General features: G+C 37.1%; 1 long non-coding RNA gene across 1 annotated transcript in view; it reads right to left on the reverse strand.

Moving 5' to 3' along the window:
• Nucleotides 1–6,855: 6,855 nt before the first annotated feature.
• LOC122237967 overlaps nucleotides 6,856–19,469 on the reverse strand; it is a 51,053-nt gene continuing 38,439 nt past the window's right edge. Inside the window, exon 8 of the long non-coding RNA XR_006216807.1 lies at nucleotides 6,856–7,188. This is a non-coding gene — a long non-coding RNA (uncharacterized LOC122237967). The remainder of the gene's footprint in view (nucleotides 7,189–19,469) is intronic.

A 19,469-nucleotide genomic window follows, 5' to 3' on the forward strand; every position in this document is an offset into this window, starting at 1 on the left:
TAGATCCATTCTCTGCCACTTACTAGTTATATGACATTTGCAAGACAGTTAAACCCTTTGGGAAATAACACAAGAGGGTAATACTTTAGAATGAAAAAAGATCTTTAACTCAAAAGATATTTTCAAATTCAATGTGGAAGATTGCCATAGCAGTGGTATGGATAAATTTTACAATGATGTCTAGAAAAGGCCCCTTCTTACTGAATTCCTAATTATGTTTGTATAAAATGAGATAATGTTTTATAAGTGAATGGTGATTTAACAAGGTTTTATTGCCTCAAACCCATTTGACCCACTGATAAAATTTCTAATATTTATGACATTGTGTAGAACATTCAAAGGCATTCCAATGGAAGTTCTCACATCATCCATCAGTTTCTTTGAAAACAGGCAGAGTTCTTTATGGTGACATCTGGCTAGTCCCATGATAACCTTTGATCTTTTTATCTGGGATGCATCCACTACAGCAATCACAGGTTTCCATGGCTTTCCAAGTTAACAGCTTAGTACATTCAGGAAAATCCAAATTTTGTATCTTTACAAGTGTGTTGTTAATGTTTTTATTATCTTGGAAGGGGAAGGGAGGTTCAACAATAGGGATAAATTGCATTCTCTTTAGTTAATACTCACAAGACTTGTGGAAAGTTCATTTCACTCCTTTACCTGTAAGATGGAAGGAAGTGTGGTAAAGTAAAAAGAAGCAGAAAATTTGAAATCAGGAGTGAGATGAAGGAACAATCATATATTGAGTATCTATGATGTGCCAGGCACAAGTTTTCTATAAATGTAAATACTGAGTATTCAATACTGTATATATAGTATGTAAAGATATGTCTGTGTGTCTATGTATATATACTGTGTGTGTGTGTGTGTGTGTGTGTGTGTGTGTGTGTGCGCGCGCACGCACGATTTAACTCAATAACGATATTCCAATCTGTCTTCAAATCTCAACTTCATTGCTTACCAGGTGGACAGGGGCAAATTACGTAACTACTCTGACTTTAATTTCCTCTATTAAATGAATTATATTATAACATCTACTTCACAAGATAGCTGTGAGGATTAAATGGGATAAAGTGTGAAAAAGTATCTGACAAACTGCCTAGAACACAACAGGCACTCAATAAAATCATAATGTTTATTATGCAAATGCTTAGCACTTAACATGGGCCTATCATTATTTTAAATACTTTATAAATACAAACTTTTAAAATCTTCATAACAATCCTTAGGTCACCCATTATTATTATCTCTCCTTTACTGATAAAGAAACTGAAAACCTGAGATGTAAAAATGATTTGCTCAAGATCACACAGTTAATAGAGACAGAAATACAATTAAAACCCAGGCAATTCCATTCTAGAGTTTCTGCATCTAACCAGTAAGCTCTACTGTCAGGGTTGACTCTGAGCTATCTGACAAAACTTTTATTTTAAAAGTTTCCTTTAGATATTTTAAAATAAAATAACATTAATCCAATTTTCAAAAATTATGTCAAGATGATTAGAAACTATATTGTCTAGTTATATAGATATACTTCAAATAGCCCATTGCTCAAGTAGAAGATAAACAATATACAGGAGGCCAATGATACACAATTAGGATAATTCAAGGAGGATTTAAATGAAAAACCTATTAACAAAAGAGTGAGCTGGCCATAGGGAAACCATAGAAGAGTACAATATCTCAGGTCAGAAACAGTGAGGCTGTGTAGATCAGAAAGTACAAAAGGAGGGAATTTTACTGGAACCCAGAAAAAGCATATTGTGTAGGGAAGCACCCAGTAGTAAAATTATTGGGTCAGAAGAGGCAGCCATCCCAAAGTGACTGGGCAGAGAGGGAAGCAGGGGAGCGGACACCCTGACCTTATACATCCTTCTTGAGGATCTCCCACCAGACCCCTCACTGGCAACTAGAAGTCAAAGAATCTTGTTGATATTGTCTATACAAATCAACCTCCTGGGTCAGGGAGCAGAAAGAAGGCCAGTTGAGGTATTTTTCTAGATTTCTAAAATATTAACATTTTAAGTATCAAAACTTAACATATTTTTGTATTATCTTATCACATATCTTCTTAAAATTTATAACAGTTTGTCTTCTAAAATAAAGTACATAGTGCACAAATACATTTTTGTACTAATTCTAAAATGGTAGCACCCTCAGGAATAACAAACTTGTATAACCATTGGCCTTATGCTAGTGTTCATAAAGCATACCCTCCCATTTCCTCAGAACACAAGTAACAAGCACATTTTCAGGTGCCATGTGAGAAAGGTTTTTTGGGACAATATGGGATTAAACAAAGTTAAGCAGTTTTCTTAACTGAGCAATTTGCATGGCAGAAACCAGAGCTATTTGTATGGCCGAAAAAAAGATCGGAAGATAATATGAAGTGCATACATAACTAACTAGACCACATGATCTTTATTCTTTCCTAGAAGTATCTTTGCAACTATGGTTGCAAGGAACATGCTTTGAGAAATAATTTTCTTCATACCACTTCCTCACCCTTTCGCAGTGTTGCAAACATGAATTTATTTATTCCTTTAGTCAACAAAGATGTATCAGACACCTACCAGATATCAGATGCTATTCTGCATACTGGGTGTTCAGTGGTGCACAGGACAGATGGGATCCCTTCCCTTATAGACATGCTCTGTTTCATTTTATCATGCTTTGTTTTTATCTCCTTTACTTTTTTGGTAGAGTCTCTGTTTTCCCCCCCTCACTGCTACATATCTCGTGACCTTGTTTGTAACTGTGTGCTTGCTTCTGACAGTACTTTTGCCCCAACTCCTCTAAACTTGCTGTTTGTAATCATTCATGTGTTTGGAAAAGCACATAGCCAAATATATAAGAATGAGGATATGAGGGGCTGACCTTTCCATATAAAATATGAACCATTTTATGTGAATATATATAGCTATTGAGGCCTTTCTTAATTACCTCCTCATGTAATAACTAGTTGAAAGTCCTTCATCAAGCGAGACAGCATACTTCAAGTGGTTTAACACAGAATGTTTGCTTTCTACAGGGAGACCTTCCTGATAGTCTCAATCTTGGCCTTTCTTGCTATGTGACTCATGGCAGCTTCTGTTTCTTCCTCTATAGAATTGTAGAAATAACAGTGCCTGCCTGCTAGGGTTATTACAGAGATCAAATCAGGTAACATACTCATAGCTCACAGGAATATCTAAAGTCAACCATGATTTTTGCAGCACTGAAAGTCCTAATGGATCAAATAGAATAGTATATCTCTACAAGCACTGTGACATGTAGACCATAAAGGGAGCCTTTCACATCAACAGAAACGGCACTGAAGATTAATAATAAGACATCGCTTGATGGCATAAAGCTTGCAGATAGTAGGTTAATACTTTGCTGCAAAGTAATGTTAAAATGTGTGCCCAAATCAATTTTAACCACACTAAAATAAATAAAATAACTTGCTAAATTAAAAAAAAAATGGTTTCTAAACCTCCATAAGGATATTAATCCCACCAGAACCTTGGTTTCAGACTTCTGGCCTACAGAATTGTGAGAGAATAAATTCTGTTGTTTAAACTACCCAATCTGTGGTACTTTGCTACAGCAATCTAAGACATACAGCTTCCTAAAATGCACAGCTGATGGAATTTCTGAAGAACAGTGTTTGTGGTTAAGTAGACGCAAAGGTCCACACTCCTGCATACTTAGAGGACCAGGAAACACCATTTTAATCTTATGTGAGTGGTGAGAGAAATTCTTAGAAAATTCACCTTCATCTTGGGGTTTTCTTTCCTCCCTGCACCTTCTGACATCTGCCTAATAGGCAGCAACATCCCCATGGCCTCCAGGAACATCGGGTCTTTTAAGAAGAAAAAAATTTCCAAATTGGGCTTTTACATTTTAAAAGGGAAGTCCCTGAGGTGAGGAGTGTATGGATTGTATACCAAAGTAGAGACCAGGGGCGCCTGGGTGGATCAGTAGGTTAAGTGTCAGACTCTTGATTTGGAGCAGGTCATGATCTCAGGGTTTGCGAGTTTAAGCCCCACATGGGGATCTGTGCTCCTGCCGGCGTGGAGACTGCTTGGGATTCCCTCTCTCCCTCTCTCTACTCCTCTCCTGGTCAATTCTCTCCCTCTCCCTCCCCTCTCTCCCTCTCTGCCCTCCCCTGCTCGAGCCCTCTCTTCCTCTCTCTCAAAATAAATAAACTTAAAAAAAAAAAAAAAGACCAGAGAGAAAATAGAGGGAAAAGTAGATGTCCTGGTACCTCAATCTGGAGAGGTGGATAGAAGAGATGGGGCCTTGCCTTTGAGGGCTTAGGGGCCCGGGGAAGGAAGCTGCAGGGAGAGGGGAGATGCCTTGTAGGGTGCCAGTAGAGTATCTGAGATGGCCAGCCAAGAGGCCAGCCGTGTGGGAACCAAGCCAATGCCCTAGACCATTCCTGGCATGCACAGCTCCTCATCTACAGAAGGGATCAGCCACAGAAGCCATCTGTGGACCATCCAGAAAAGGAAGTCAGCCTGTGCTATGTAACTTTGCAGGGCCCCATTTGAATTACTCCTGGGACCATAACCTCCCTGCTAATTGTCCAAAAAGAAGTGGTTCATAACAGCCCCCACATCCTACAGAGTGACGGTGTTGGTACCTAGACAGGTCGAAGGGTTGGGTGGACTTATGCATATATTACTCACCCTTGGTAAAGTCTCCAAATTTAGACAAATTGCTGCTGAAAGACAATTAGTTTCATTTTCTTAGATGAAAATGAATACTTTTTATTAAGATGATAATAAGAGAAACATTTTTATTAATACTGAATCATGTGCTAGAAGCTGATGTACTCCTACTGACAAATTTACAAAGTAGGGGTTTATCTGCCCCTTACACATGTGAAACTGCTGCTCATAAAAATCAAGAGTCTTTCCCAAGGTTAGGAAATCAGTTAACAGTCATAATGAAAACAGCCACATAGAGTTCTTACTCTATGCCAAGTAATTTCATGTGTTTTACCTTCTGTTACTTGCAACACATGCTGTTCTTAGAAGGTAGCATCAATATTATTATCATTCCCAATGGATACATGGGTAAACTGAAGTGGGAAAAATCAAATGACCTGAGGTCACCTATCTAATAAGTGATAGAACTGAGTACGAACCCAGGCTATTTGACATGGGGTCTGTGTTCTTAGTCACATTCTCTACACCATCATCTTGGTAAGGAAATCTTTCAATCATCAGAAAGCACATTTAGGTATTTTATGTACTACAGGAACATCTGAGATATATTTTATAATTAACCAGAGGTAAAACATTCTTTTCTGTCAAATCATCTTAGCTATCTGTAACACTGTCTAAGTCAACAAACAGATGCTCTAACAAAATATATCAATGTATAACAATGCTAGAAGTAGGTGGCCTTCAAATATTTTTGTGGATTGTGTTGACAGCATAAACTAAAACAACATAAAGTATCCAAATGTCTTCATATTTTTCAATGATATTATTAATTTGATTTTAGGTAATGGCTGTTCCCATAATTATCTACCGAATCTTTAAAATTTCCAGGAAAAACTTTTTTTTTTACTATCCTTTCAAAACTTTAGCTAGTACCAAGGGTGTGGCGGGGGGGGCGGGGAGGGGGGGAGGCGGGGCACACACACACATGTGCACTTGTATGTGATTTCTAGCCTAAATCTTTTTTTTTTTTTAATGTATTATTCCTGTTACGTTGGTTTCGGTGAAAAATGGGGGTAAAAGCTGGTCGTTTCTCTCTTTATAAAAATTCTCTACATACTTGAACACAGTTATTATTGTCTAGACCTCCCTTTGGGAGGCAAGCACATGTCTACAGATACATTGTAATTCTAGCATTACTGAACTGGGAAGGCAGCAAGGGTCATGGTGGGAGATCTAGTTAAAAATCTATAGCCAAAAAAATAAGATGATAATAAAAGCATTTAATTTTGGTCTTGGATTCTACTTCACTATGCTACAAAAATATAATAATCTATTAATTTTTTATCACTTGATGTATCTATCCATCTGTAAAAAGGGAATAAAATACTTGGCTCTATAATCTGTGTATGGTATTTTAAATACAAAGATAAGAGGGAATTTTTCTGCCACTCCAGTAAAAATGATTAACTTCAGAACCAGAGATATTTGACCACGGTGAGTTTTCTCTAACAGGAACATCTTTTGTTTTGCTGTCCACCTCCCACTGGCAGCTGACCTCGCCTTCTTTTCCTACTCACTACTGTGATGGCCCCAATCCTTTTTTCCCCCAGATAAGCCTTATTCTTTGTGTCCCTGCCCCCTGATGGGTGGGCTCTGCTCCTCCCCTCTGAAGCTACCACCAACCTCTATACCACCCTAATTCTTCCCAGCCTGACTTCATTCACTAACCTCAATTCCTAGCACCTGCTCCTGCCCAGCACCTCTCTCACTGTTTAAAGTTAGTAGATACAAGAGCAAAAATCTCTGGCAGCCAAACAAACATAAGGAAGCCCATCCTGTAGTTAAAGAAGACACACACATATAGTTTATCAGATTAATATTTTATGCTACAGAACACATGTTAATGGGCAGCATGTTAATTAGCTATCAAAAGTTAACTGTTTATACATTATTCTTCCAAGATTTTGAACAATGAACCACAAGCACTGAACAAGCAAATGGGGTCTAGGGACATAAATGAGAAAACAAATTATTCCCACTATTTATTAAGTTTCAACCAATGTGCTAGACACAATAGGTACTTTTGCATTCAATACCTTATTTAAGCTTTCCAGCAAAACTGTAAGCTAGATATTTTTACGGTTGTTTTTCAGATGAAGAAATTGTGATTTAAAGAAAAGGAGAAACTTACCTGCGGCCACTAAGCTGGTAAATGACAGAGCTGGTAGTCGAACTCCATCTTTCAATACCAAAAGCTGTTCACTACCGTGCTGTAATCTCCAAAATATATCAGCCCATTTTTGGTGGTTGTAGATCTTCAGATCTCTTCAGAGGCCTCAGGAAATCTTTAGAAATGTTCCTCAAAATGTGAGCCCTTACACAACACCATTCATGGATAGCATATAATTGGGATCACAGTGACATGTGCTTTTTTTGTAGCTAAGTTTAGTATAAGATGTACCAGTGGTAAGAAACAACCATATTTGAGAAAGCCTCAGTATAGTAAATCCAATTCCAGAAATATCTTTTCCTATAAGAAACAAATAGTAAAACAGCTTCATGGAAGATTTTCGTAGTAGAAATTGAAGTCTTTGGAAAATTTAAACTTTGTTTTTAAATTAAGCATATTATATAATGCACATACTTTATATTGAATGAAATAAATGTCAAAGGTAAGCATAATTCTTTCCTAAGGTTCCAAAAAACAAAACAAAACAAAAACAAAAAAAAACAAAGGAAGAAAAGAAAAAGAAAAAATATTTTTAGCCTCCACACCAAATAAATCAAAGTTATGGAAGATTCCTAAAAATCTTTTTTTGAGGTCATGCCCTATTGATTTCATAACCAAATTATCATCACACTAATTTTCCACATCTGTATTTCTAAAAAGCCAAGACCCCGAATTCCTAGAAAATAATATTTTAAACCCTAGATATTTCTCTTAGAATGACAAAAGATAAGTGATAGCTTTCTTAGTTTTAGAATCTTCAGCATTTTACCTCTGATAAGTTTGGATATGGTCAAATATTACAAAGATCTTCATCCAAGACAGAAAAGTAAAAATTTCACTAAATACTGTCTCTAAATATAGACACCTTTTTACTGAGCCCTTGAAATCTATAGATATTCCGTTTTAGGAATCGATTTTTGTGACCATGGAAATATTTTCTTCTATGAATCACTGAGAAGATGGTATCTGTTTTCCCTAATTTATCAACTTTTTCTAACAACTTCAAGTTATCTTGAATATTCAAAATAATGCTGTACCTCTAATATTATTTTAGAACTATACTATAATAATGATACTATAATATATTAGAATGATAATGTCATTTCTCTGAATAAAATGAGGTCTTCTTATTTTTAAGAAAGATCCACATTATGAATTGTATATTTGTTTTAGTAAATATTATGCTTGATTGTGAAAAGAAATGAAGAGTTAACCTCAACTCGAGAATTTTCAAGATTATTTGACAAGTTTTCTAAAAGTTGCAACTTGATGGAGATCACAAAATACACTTTAGAAATGTGAAAGAAAATGAAAATAAATGGCACTTGTCTTTTGGAAACATAAAGCAAAAGATTGAAATTATAGATGATCAGGTGATCTCTTGGCTAACTCCAAATAAATATTTTATTTATTATTCAGTGAGTACTCACTCTATTGCTATATCTCACATTCATTTCTTCACCCCCTTTTATTCTGGTATATCTCCTGAGTAGATAGCCCAGAGATTTTGAAGGAAGCCACAGAGATAATAGTGGCAATTATAGAGATTCGAAGTGAGTTTTACCAACAACATTCTGTCAGATGGAGTCCTTTCACCCTTTACTACAACTCAGTGAGAACTGGCTCCTAGAGATGTTAAACAGCCTTAGGCAGTCTGACACTTAATGTCAACCAAAGACTGAGGATAGCCATTCCGACTATAAGACTGTGTTTTGCCCTTAGAAACAATGCTCTGTGTATAGCCTGTCATTATTAAACTTTATGGTAAAAAAAAAGAAAAAACATAAGAGTATACGCAAGCTTTTATAAAACAGCAGTGAAAGTCTGTGTCAATAGTTTTCTCTTAAAAATACTTCAGATCTGTAAGTCGAGATCAAATTCAGGGGGCTAAACAAATCAATATTGAAAAATCCCTTGCTTTTTTTTCTTGTTTATTTATTTTTATTTTGGAAGTAGAGTTGACAGACAATGCTATATTAGTTTCAGGTGTACAACACGGTGATTCAACAAATCTATATATTGCCCAATGTTCACTATGGTAAGAATAATAACCATATGTTTCCATACATTATTACAATATTTTTTACTATATTTCCTAGGCTGTACTTTTCATCTCCATGGCTTATTCTATACCTGTTTGTACCTCTTAATCCCTTTCATCTATTTCACCTACTCCCACTTATCTCTCCTCTAGCGACCACCAGTTTTCTGTATTTAAGAGTCAGTTTTTTTGGTTTTATTTTTTAGATTCCACATATAAGTGAAATTATATGGTATTTGTCTTTCTCTATCTTGACTTTTTTCACTTAGCATAATATCCTCCAGCTCCATCAATATTGTCACAAATAATAACATTTCATTTTTTTATAGATATATATCAAATTTTCCTTAAGCATTCACCTACTGGTAGATACTTAGGTCATTTTCATGTCTTGGCTACCACAGATAATGCTGCAATAAACATAGGCATGTATATATCTTTTTAAATAGTGTTTTCCTTTTCTTTGGGTAAATACCAAGTGGTAGAATTATTGAATTATAGGGTATTTCTATTTTTAGGGGTTTTTTTTAAATTTTTTTTAGTGTTTATTTATTTTTGAGAGAGAGCAAGAGGGAGACACAGAATCTGAAGGAGGCTCCAGGCTCTGAGCTGTCAGCACAGAGCCCAACATGGGGCTTGAACCACAAGCCACAAGATCATGACCTGAGCCGAAGTCAGATGCTTAACCGACTGAGCCACCCCAGGAGCCCCTATTTTTAGTTTTTTGAGGAACCTCCAGACTGTTTTCCACAGTGACTGCACCAATTTGCACTCCCATCAACAATGCATGAGGGTTCCCTTTCCTCCACATCCTCGCCAATATTTGTCATTTCTTATCTTTCTGCTTTTAGCCATTCTGATAGGTGTAGGGTGATATCTCACTGTAGTTTTGATTTGCATTTCCCGGATAAGTGATGCTGAGCTTCTTTTCATGTTTCTGTGGGCCATCTGTATGTCTTCAAATATCTTCTTCCATTCAGTAGTTTGCTTTTTTGTTTTGTTGATGGCTTTCTTAGCTGTGCAAAAGCTTTTTATTTTGGTGTAGACCCAGTATTTTATTTTTGCTTGTATTTCCCTTGCCTCAGGAGACATAACCATAAATCTGTTTCTAAGGCTGATATTCAAGGGATTACTGCCTATGTTTTCTTTTAGGGGTTTTCTGGTTTCAAGTCTCACATTTAGATCTTTACTCCATTTTGAGTTTACTGTTGTGTGGCATGTAAGAAATTGGTCCAGTTTCTCTCTTCTGCCATGTCACTTTCCAGTTTTCCCAACACCATTTATTGAAAAGACTGTCTTTTCCCCCATTGTATATTTGTGCCTGTTATCATAGATTAATTGAACATACAAGCATGGGTTTATTTCTGGGCTTATTCTGAAAAGCCCACATGATGAAAGCCTTCGTTGATATTCTTCTCTTAAACATAGTTTAGATTTATAAATCAAGATCAAATTCATGGAACTAAATAAATCCATATTAAAAAATCTCTTAATTTTTAAGTGCTATATTACCCTAGCCAGTTTTGCCACATAACAAATATTCTAAAATCTCAGTGGCTTCCTAAATAAACATTTATTTCTTGCTCATTTTACATGTCAATGACTAGGGTTAACTGTTGGTTCTGTTTGTCTCTGCTCCATGTGTGTCCCTATTCCTGCAGCCAGTCTAAAGAAGCAGCACTTTATGAAACAATTTCATATATACTTGCAGAAGAGAGAAACAAAAGGCCTGCCTAACTTAAGCAACACAGTTGCACTTAAAGCTTCAGTTTCTATGTAGCAAACATCATATTACATTGGACAAAGTAAGTGACATGGCCAACACCAAAGAACACGGGGGAAGGATGTATACTCCTCCCACAAGAGCAAGCAAGTCACACAGTAATGACAATGATATATAATCCTCTTTCTTGGAAGGAGGGAGTAATTGTGAATATGATCTAGCTCAGTTTACCTTCTTGGTCAAGATACTCACTTTCTACACTTCGGCATACAAAATTCACTCACACCTATAAGGAAGGCTTCCTAAAAGCTTCAGCAAATCAAAACATCTGTCCTGAGGTTCATGATTCTTTTTTTTTTTAAGTTTATTTATTTTGAGAGAGAGAGAGTGAGAGTGAGTGGGGGAACGGCAGAGAGAGAGGGAGAGAGAGAATCCCAAGCAGGCTCCGTGCTGTCAGCACAGAGCCAGATGGGGTGCTTGATCCCATGACGCTGAGATGATGACCTGAGCTGATATCAAGAGTGGGACACTTGACTGACTGAGCCACTCCAGCGCCCTGTTGAAATTCATGATTCTATTTACACCAAGTCGAAATAGCTCCTCTTGATTTGGACACATATGAACTAAGTAGACAAATTATCTTCTCCATGTGCACTCAGCATACAATGGTGGAAGAGAGGCAAGATAAACACATAAGCATTCCCATTTGAAGGAGGGAAAAGTGGAGAACACACAGCCCTCGCTGGCCCATAAAAGCTCTGAAATCCCACTGGGCAAACAAAAGGGCATTGGGGATAGAGAAAACTATTTTAAGAAAGTCTTTGATTAGGAGTCTATAACCTGAGATTACCTCCTCAGAGAATTGTTTCCAGGGCAGCTGATGCCAACTTCTTCGTTCCTTTTCCTTTACCCTCCTGACCACAAGTGAATAGAAATTTGGAAAACACGCCCTCCTTAGAGCTGAGCAGCGATTTTGGCCTACTTCCTGCCCAGAGAGAGCTGGGAGTCCACATGTCATTTTAAGCTATAAAAAACCCCACACATCTGCCATCTCAGGCTGGCAATAATTTTGGCATTAAAACTTTTTTAACATTTTATCTAGATCTATATATCTATATCTTTATTTTGTTTGTTCTATTGTATTCCATGTACTAATAGACACACTCATCTTTAAAAAAATAAAATCTGTTTCTCTCTCTAAACTTAAATATAGGTATTTGAGCTTATCACGCTTCATGAGATCACTCTTCGGTTTTTTGGGGTTTTTTTTTGTTTTTTTTGTTTTTTTGTTTTTTTGGAGCCATTTTGTCCAATTGAAAGGATTTACTGAGGGACACCTTAATCCAATCAGGTTTTGTGCACAAGCCAGTAATTTGGTCTTTGTCCCTAAACTGAGTCCTAATCTGCATCTTAATTGGCCTTGGTGGCTCACAGAATTTATCTTTTAACCAGTCAGAGATGAGAAACAGTTTGATTTTCTAACCCTTAGGCCCTGGACTTTCTCAGCTCTTTAGTTTCCTTTCATCTTTTATGTGAAACAAGTCACTTATGCTTGAGCTCATTCTCCTCCTTGCATTACTTTATCAAATGCAGCTTCTAACAACCAATTCACATTCGTAACATTTCAAATCCTCTTTACAGAAAGCTTTAAGTACATTATTATGTAAGTGTATGCCTTCCAAGTTATCTCAGGTAACAGTCTGACCAAATGTTTTGCTACTGCATAAAATGTGTCACCAATTTTTCAGCCTCCAGCAAATTTCCCAACTGCTAGCTGTCTGGGCCCTAAAATCAATGCCACATATTTTAAGTTTGCATTATGGTAACACTCCACCTCTAAGTATCAAATTCTGTACTTTTCAACTTTGCTGTCTAACAGCTGTAAAAATCTCATAGGCCTTCAAAAATAAGCATTTCATTCTTATAAATGTTTCATATAGGCAGCTAGTAGACAGATGTACCTACATTGGCTCTGTTTGGCTCAGCTGTATGGATCTTATTCATAGACACAGGCTGAGATTGAAACCCTTATGTGGTGCAGCATACCATTTGGGGGGCTGAGAAGAAAAGCAAGAGGCTGAGCCAATTCTTAGAATTTCCTTTAGGGTCACCTGGGTGGCTCAGTTGGTTAAGCATCCAACTTCAGCTCAGGTCATGATCTCATGGTTCATAGGTTCAAGCCCCGCATTGGGCTTTGTGCTGACAGCTCAGAGCCTGGAGGCTGTGTTGGATTCTGTGTCTCCCTCTCTCTCTGCCCCTCCCCTACTCACATTCTGTCTCAATCAAAAATAAATAAACATTGTTAAAAAAATAAAAAGAATTTCCTTTAAAGCTTCTAACTGGATGTAACGTAGTCATATCTATTCATATCCCAGTGTCCAGAAAAAATTACACTGTTAAATCCAAAATCATACGGCAAAGGAGCGAACATATATACTCCTCACGACAAAAAGCAGGCAAGTCCCGTGGCAATGAGCTGGGAGGTATAAACCACTTATAAGGAGCAGGCACCATGTACAATTGTAATACAGTAATACAACCTACCAAATGCATATTTAGCAACTTCTTCAGATGATTCCAATGATTTTTTTTCTTTGATGCAAGTATCCTCGATAAAAACAGTTAAAAAAAAAAAAATACACGCATGCCACTTTCCCAGAAAAGCAAATTGTTTATGGAGCCTCTTAAATAGCCTATGTTTTCAAAAATGGTAGTGAGTCTTGTTTTAAGTTTCTATCATTAGTAGGCACTGTTGAGGAGGTTATTTCTCTGTGTAATAAAACCTCCTTTTTCGTTATCTCCATCAGGGCAGGTCAGCATAGCTGAGACTGTAATTACTCCTATTTGCAATGATCTCTGGCACACATCTGGAAGACTAGGGCCACCCAGCAGGAAATAAAAAGGAGTTCAGCGGTCATATCTTGTCATTGCCGTTCATTCATGTCTTTGCAACTATTGCTGACATTATCAACATGGGCACTGCAGTAAGACATGCCAAGACCTCTGAGGCCAGTCAGTGGCTGGGATACAACAGACATTCTAGAACTATCTGTTGAATGATATTAAATTATCTAACATTACCAGAGTATGGGATCAAATCTTTAACTGGTCCCCACCATAATGCCAACCTGCTGAGTTGAGTATATAAGCAACATAGTTCTGTCATGGCCCTCATCCCCTTCAGTCCCAAACCATTGTCTAAAACTCTAATTATATTTGATATTGTTTATTTTAAAAAGTAATACACTTTAATATATAATTGACTTCACCTTTTTTTTTTTTTTTAAGTTTATTTTGAGAGAGAAAGCACAAGTAGGGGAGGAGCAGAGAGAGGGAGAAAGCAGGCTCCACACTGTCAGCATGGAGCCCAAGAGGGGGCTCAAACCCATGAATTGTGAGATCATGATCTGAATAGAAGTCAGATGCTTAGCTGACTGAGCCACCCAGGCACCCCTCATTTCATCCTTTTAAAAGATGTTTTATTTTATTTTACTATTTTTTCATGTTTATTTATTTTTTAGAGAGAGAGAGAACACACGCGCGCACATGTGCGCGCAGGCAGGACAGGGGCAGAGAGAAAGGGAGACACGGAATCTGAAGCAGGCTCTGGATCTGAGCTGTCAGCACAGAGCCCGACATGGGGCTCGAACCCACGAACTGTTGAGATCATGACCTAAGCCAAAGTCGGATGCCTAACCGACTGAGCCACCCACGTGCCCCAAAAGATGTTTGATTTTAAAGGGAGAAATCTTTTTATTCAAATATGTTTTTCTGGTAAAGGAAATATTTTGGAGAGAGAGAGAGCTGCTTTTCCCTCCCCAGCTTCAGAGTTCTGTCCCATCAACTTGTTCACAGTACGGGATGTTTGTTTCTGTCTCAACAATGTACATGAAGTTCTTCTTTGTAGAGCATTCTCCTCCACACACCACACTTCCTCAAGTAGTTAATTCCTAGTTATTTTAGAAAGCAAAGCCAAGAGAAGATTTTCACGACCGCTGGATCAGTTTATGACCATCTGATGTAAACTTTGACAGAAACATCTACTTCTTTTTCATAACCCTGAACATACTTGAAAATTTTAAATTATCTCTGTAATTGGTTAGTGATTGATTATCTCTCCAAGTAGAGTTTTAGCTCCATAAGAGTAGAGTCCATACCTAACTTCTTCACAACTATATGCCCAATGGTTATTCTACCTGTTACACATTACATGTATCCTAAATATTTGATGAATGTATGACTATATGAAGAAATAAATGGGGATTTGGACTCTTGTTACATAATGCCTCTATTTAAAGAGAGCAGCAACTTTCTATATAGTGTCCTGAAGTGAAGCTCCAAAGAGCTTTCTTACTTCCCTTCTGAATGTGGTGGTCTCTTCCTGTCAGTCTACTTTCTTTAAATACCCTTTATTTTCTGAACTTTTAGCACTTCATGACCACCCGTGACCAAATACATCCTTAGAAATTCCTCCAGTTACATGACTTTAAGTTACATTGTGTGTTTGTGCATGTGGGTGAGTTTGCACGCACATGCGTGCGTGTGTGTATGTGTGTGTGTGTGATTTAGGAACTATGTCTTGCTTAATCAGGACATGATAATGTTAAGAGAAACAAATAAATACAAGGGTAATTGTGTTTTTTTAAGGTTTGCAATCTGGGAGGTATTGAAAATGATGTCATTCCCTAATGACCTCATTCATGATGGAATTGTGAAGTGGGTTATGACAATGAAAGCATTACTGGGAGAGTTTCCAAATCCATCTGGCAAGCACAGAACATATATTTTTGAAAACGATTGCTCAGTTTCTAAATGTAATATGCTAGGATTCAATGTCAAATGAGTGAGAAAGTAAACATAAAAGACAGCAAACATAAATCATTAATATAGACCAAAAGCAAGAGAATATTTTATATTTTGTAACTTGGTTATCAAGGCTTTCATATATGAATAACATGAACACACATTTACATGGCACTTCTGAATTATGCTTCAGGAACTCAAATTATTCTACTCTGTCTAATAACTTTTTAACAGATTTTTCCCCCAGGAAATGTATTTTTTAAATCAGGTTTTGTAAAGTATAAATTATATACAGTAAAATTCACCAATTTTAAATGTTTAATTCAATGACTTATAGTTTTGACATATTTTTTCTTCCAACTAAAATTTCAAATTTCATGGAAAAGAAAAATGTATATTACACAACGTCATTCTATTTAAAATTATTTAAGATGTGTGTATACATTTTTATTTCACCTTACTCTGAACATAAATGTTACATTTTCAAATAAAACTAAGAGTGTTAAGTCTCTCATATCAAAAATTCCTTTTTAAAGTGAATTTTCAAAACCACATAGGTCTTTTCCCTATTAAGAGGTTTTCCTATTACCTCAGAGAAATAGTCAAAAGATAAGATACATGGAGGAGGTAGGAAAGCAAAAAAAAAAAAAAAAAAATTGTTTTTCATTAAAAAAATAAATAAAATGTAGCTTCTGTATTTAATTTCTAGATACTGAATGTGATATTATTCATTATTCATCATGAAATCATTAGTTTTCATATCATCTTGAAAACCAATTGTATATACTAACTCCAAGTCACCTAGGACATCTTCAATGGATTTATCAGACTTGACCCCTTACCCACTAGCTTGCTCAGGCACGGGTCAGACCTGACCTAGCCTGCCATGCCCAGCAGACAACCAACACTCAAAGGGTCTTTCCAAAGCCCTTCTCCACTGACTATGAAGGGGCAAACACCTCCATCCTGCCCACCGTAGGTTAGGAGAGTTACAGCATCCAAATACTCCCCTCTCAAAATCTTCCTCTTAATCTTTAATTCTCATAAACCTTTTATCTCAGTGCCTCAGCCAAAATTTCAATCGAATTTTAGTTGTTTTTGCATACTGCTACAGCTGAGCATCTTACTAAAGACTTGACTAATACCTCCTAAGGACTCAACCAAACCTTTTTTTTCCACTGCTGTACAAGAAATCTTACCTGACTATTCTTGAGAAGTTCAGCGTAAATTATTAATGGTGGTTAACTCTAGGAGGTGGGAATGGAGAGGATCAGAGAATCTTCACTTCTTTACTATAAAGTAATATACATATTTTTGTATTTTTTAAATTTGCCTCCAGAAGCACATCTTACTTCTCTAGTATAAAACATGTTGGAGACTTGAAAGACAAGTAAAACATAATAAATGTTTTACATAATAAAAGGTTTACAAATAAGGGCTACCTGGGTGGCTCAGTCAGTTAAGCATCTGACTTTTGATTCAGCTCAGGTCATGATCTCATGGTTTGTGTGTTCCAGCCCTGCATCAGGTTCTGTGCTGACAGCATGGAGCCTGCTTGGGATTCTCTCTCTCTTCCTCTCTCTCTCTCTGCCCCTACCCTGCTCATACTCTCTCTCTCTCAAAATAAATAAAGAAACTTAAAAAAAAAAAGTTTGCAAATAAAACAATAAAGGAGAAAGTAAAATTTTTCTTGCAAGTAAAGCATGGAATAGGGATAGAAGAAATAAAAGGGATAACTTTTGCTAATAAAAAGGTGGAATTTTTGTATTTTGAGAGTCATTTTGATGTGGCTTCACCAAAACTACCTGATGAAATGTTCCTCAGTCAAAATAACTGCATCAATATGAATGTTAAAAGTGGTTACATCAGAGTGGTCTGCTTCCCTCACTGTGGAAGCATCTCCCATGAACAAAAGTCATTGGTAAGGCAGCACACCCTTGGACAAGTTTCTCAGAGCCATCCTCGCCTACTTTTAGCCTGCTTCTCTTAATACACGCGGATGCCCACTCAGTTTTCTGATGCAGATTTCACTTATCTCCCTGGGATTTGTTCTTGTCTGGTACCTGGCTCCTCTATCTGATAACAAATTTTGCTTGACCCTGGAACAAGAAATCCAGAATGTTGCTTCTATATGTAAGTGCCTCTTATTGCTCTTATTGGTCATTCCAAACAGTCTCTTGAATCTTGAAATGTGAGCCTCCCTACCTACTTCTTTTATTGTCCATACATGGCCCCATACTCCTTTTCTAAAACTGTTATATCAGTCTTCATCCCAGCTTTTTTCTACCTAAGCAAGGCCACCTAGATGCTATGCATATTCCAGTGTCTTCTCCATAATGTTAACAGGGACATTGTATGATGTGGTCACCAGGCATTGAAATGATATTGCCCATCATTGTTGTCTCCTGAAGATTTACTGCTGTTACACAGATATTGTCATGGCCCTGGCCACCAGTGAAGACATTTCAGGTTAGGTGTCAAATATAAAGTGAGTCCCAATGAAAAGGACTTTAAAATATCCCTCCCACCACCATGACTCAGATACATATCTAGCATGACAGAGACCCACAACCTTCAGAGACAGTAAGCTACTGTGCTCAAGTGAAAGACCAAAACCTCTCCTACCTAAACCATTCCAGAATTACACATAAAAAGAACAACCAGATTTACAAAGGATATTAGAAGAAAACAGCACCTTGCTAGAAACCGTTGATGAGATTCAGGGCTTAAAGCGTGTGCTTTCTTAAGCAAAGCAGGTCAAATGTATACAAAAAGATAACTGGTGGTGCTCGATAACTTGAGACTTTACTGAGAATGTCTGAACCCGTGTTCTGAGAACTCCCCTTAGGTAACTACATAAATGTATATACCAACTCTGCTATCTTAGCCAAAGTGCCAGAAACTAGAAATAACCCACCTCCTATTACATTTCATGAAGAATTAAGATTTTTTTAGGGGTGCCTAAGTGGCTCAGTTGGTTGAATGTCAGACTTTGGCCCAGGTCATGATTTCATGGTTCTGAGTTCCAGCCCCACATGGCTTGTTGCCAATGTCAGCCTATCAGCACAGAGCCCCATTTAGGACCTTCTTCCCTGCCCTCCCTCCCCCACCACCCCTCCCCTGCTTACACGCTGTCAAAAATAAATAAAACATATAAAAAAAAGTATTAAGATTCTTTTAGAGAAAACAATCAAGTGGGCAGGAAAACAAGTTTCATTTGATATGGCAGTCACAAGTTGTTTTTTTACACTGTGATGTGAAAAGATAGATTTGGTGAGTCTTCAGTTAAATTAGATTAGAATTTTCATCTCATCTACACTTATTTCAATGTAATTGCTACCAAAGGCAGTTAGTACAGATACAAGTATGCACACCACCCATCAGACTTCTCCTTGAGTGCCCAAAGTATCTTACTTCTCCAATAGAACTGAAGAATTAAAAAAAATTCATCTTCATCCCAGTGTAGGAGTGAGGGGAGACAAATAAAACTAAAGATCTTTATGGAGCTCAGTTAATAGAAACCATCCGGTAGAATCCTGAATATGCTCCTTATTTCACAGGCATTTAAGGTATATCCAAAATGTTTAACCTGGCATCTTAAGAAATCCTACTGCTTCCACGCTCTGGAAAATATCAGAGCCAGGACTCTTCACCTCCATCCCTGGCAATTCCTTCAGCCTGCCATGCCAGAGGAACAGAGACACGGTTGACTGGCCTAGTAGCATGACAGTTTATCTCAAGGCTATCAGACATTTTCATGTAATAAAAATGCCAAAGAATTTAGGAGCATCTGCTTTGGTATCAACTCTTAGATCTTTACTGAATCACACTAAATATATAAATATAAGTATAAATATTTAACACACATAATTACCATAATCTCCAGGGATATTTGGCCAGTCGATTTAATTTCCTACCTTTACAGCCTACTCTGTTTATTTGAAAATGTTCTGGATTCATAGCGGGACACACACAAATCCCAGGAACATGTACTTGTTTGGTGTGAGTTGGGGT

Source organism: Panthera tigris, chromosome B1, assembly GCF_018350195.1.
Source record: "Panthera tigris isolate Pti1 chromosome B1, P.tigris_Pti1_mat1.1, whole genome shotgun sequence".
Lineage (NCBI taxonomy): Eukaryota > Metazoa > Chordata > Mammalia > Carnivora > Felidae > Panthera > Panthera tigris.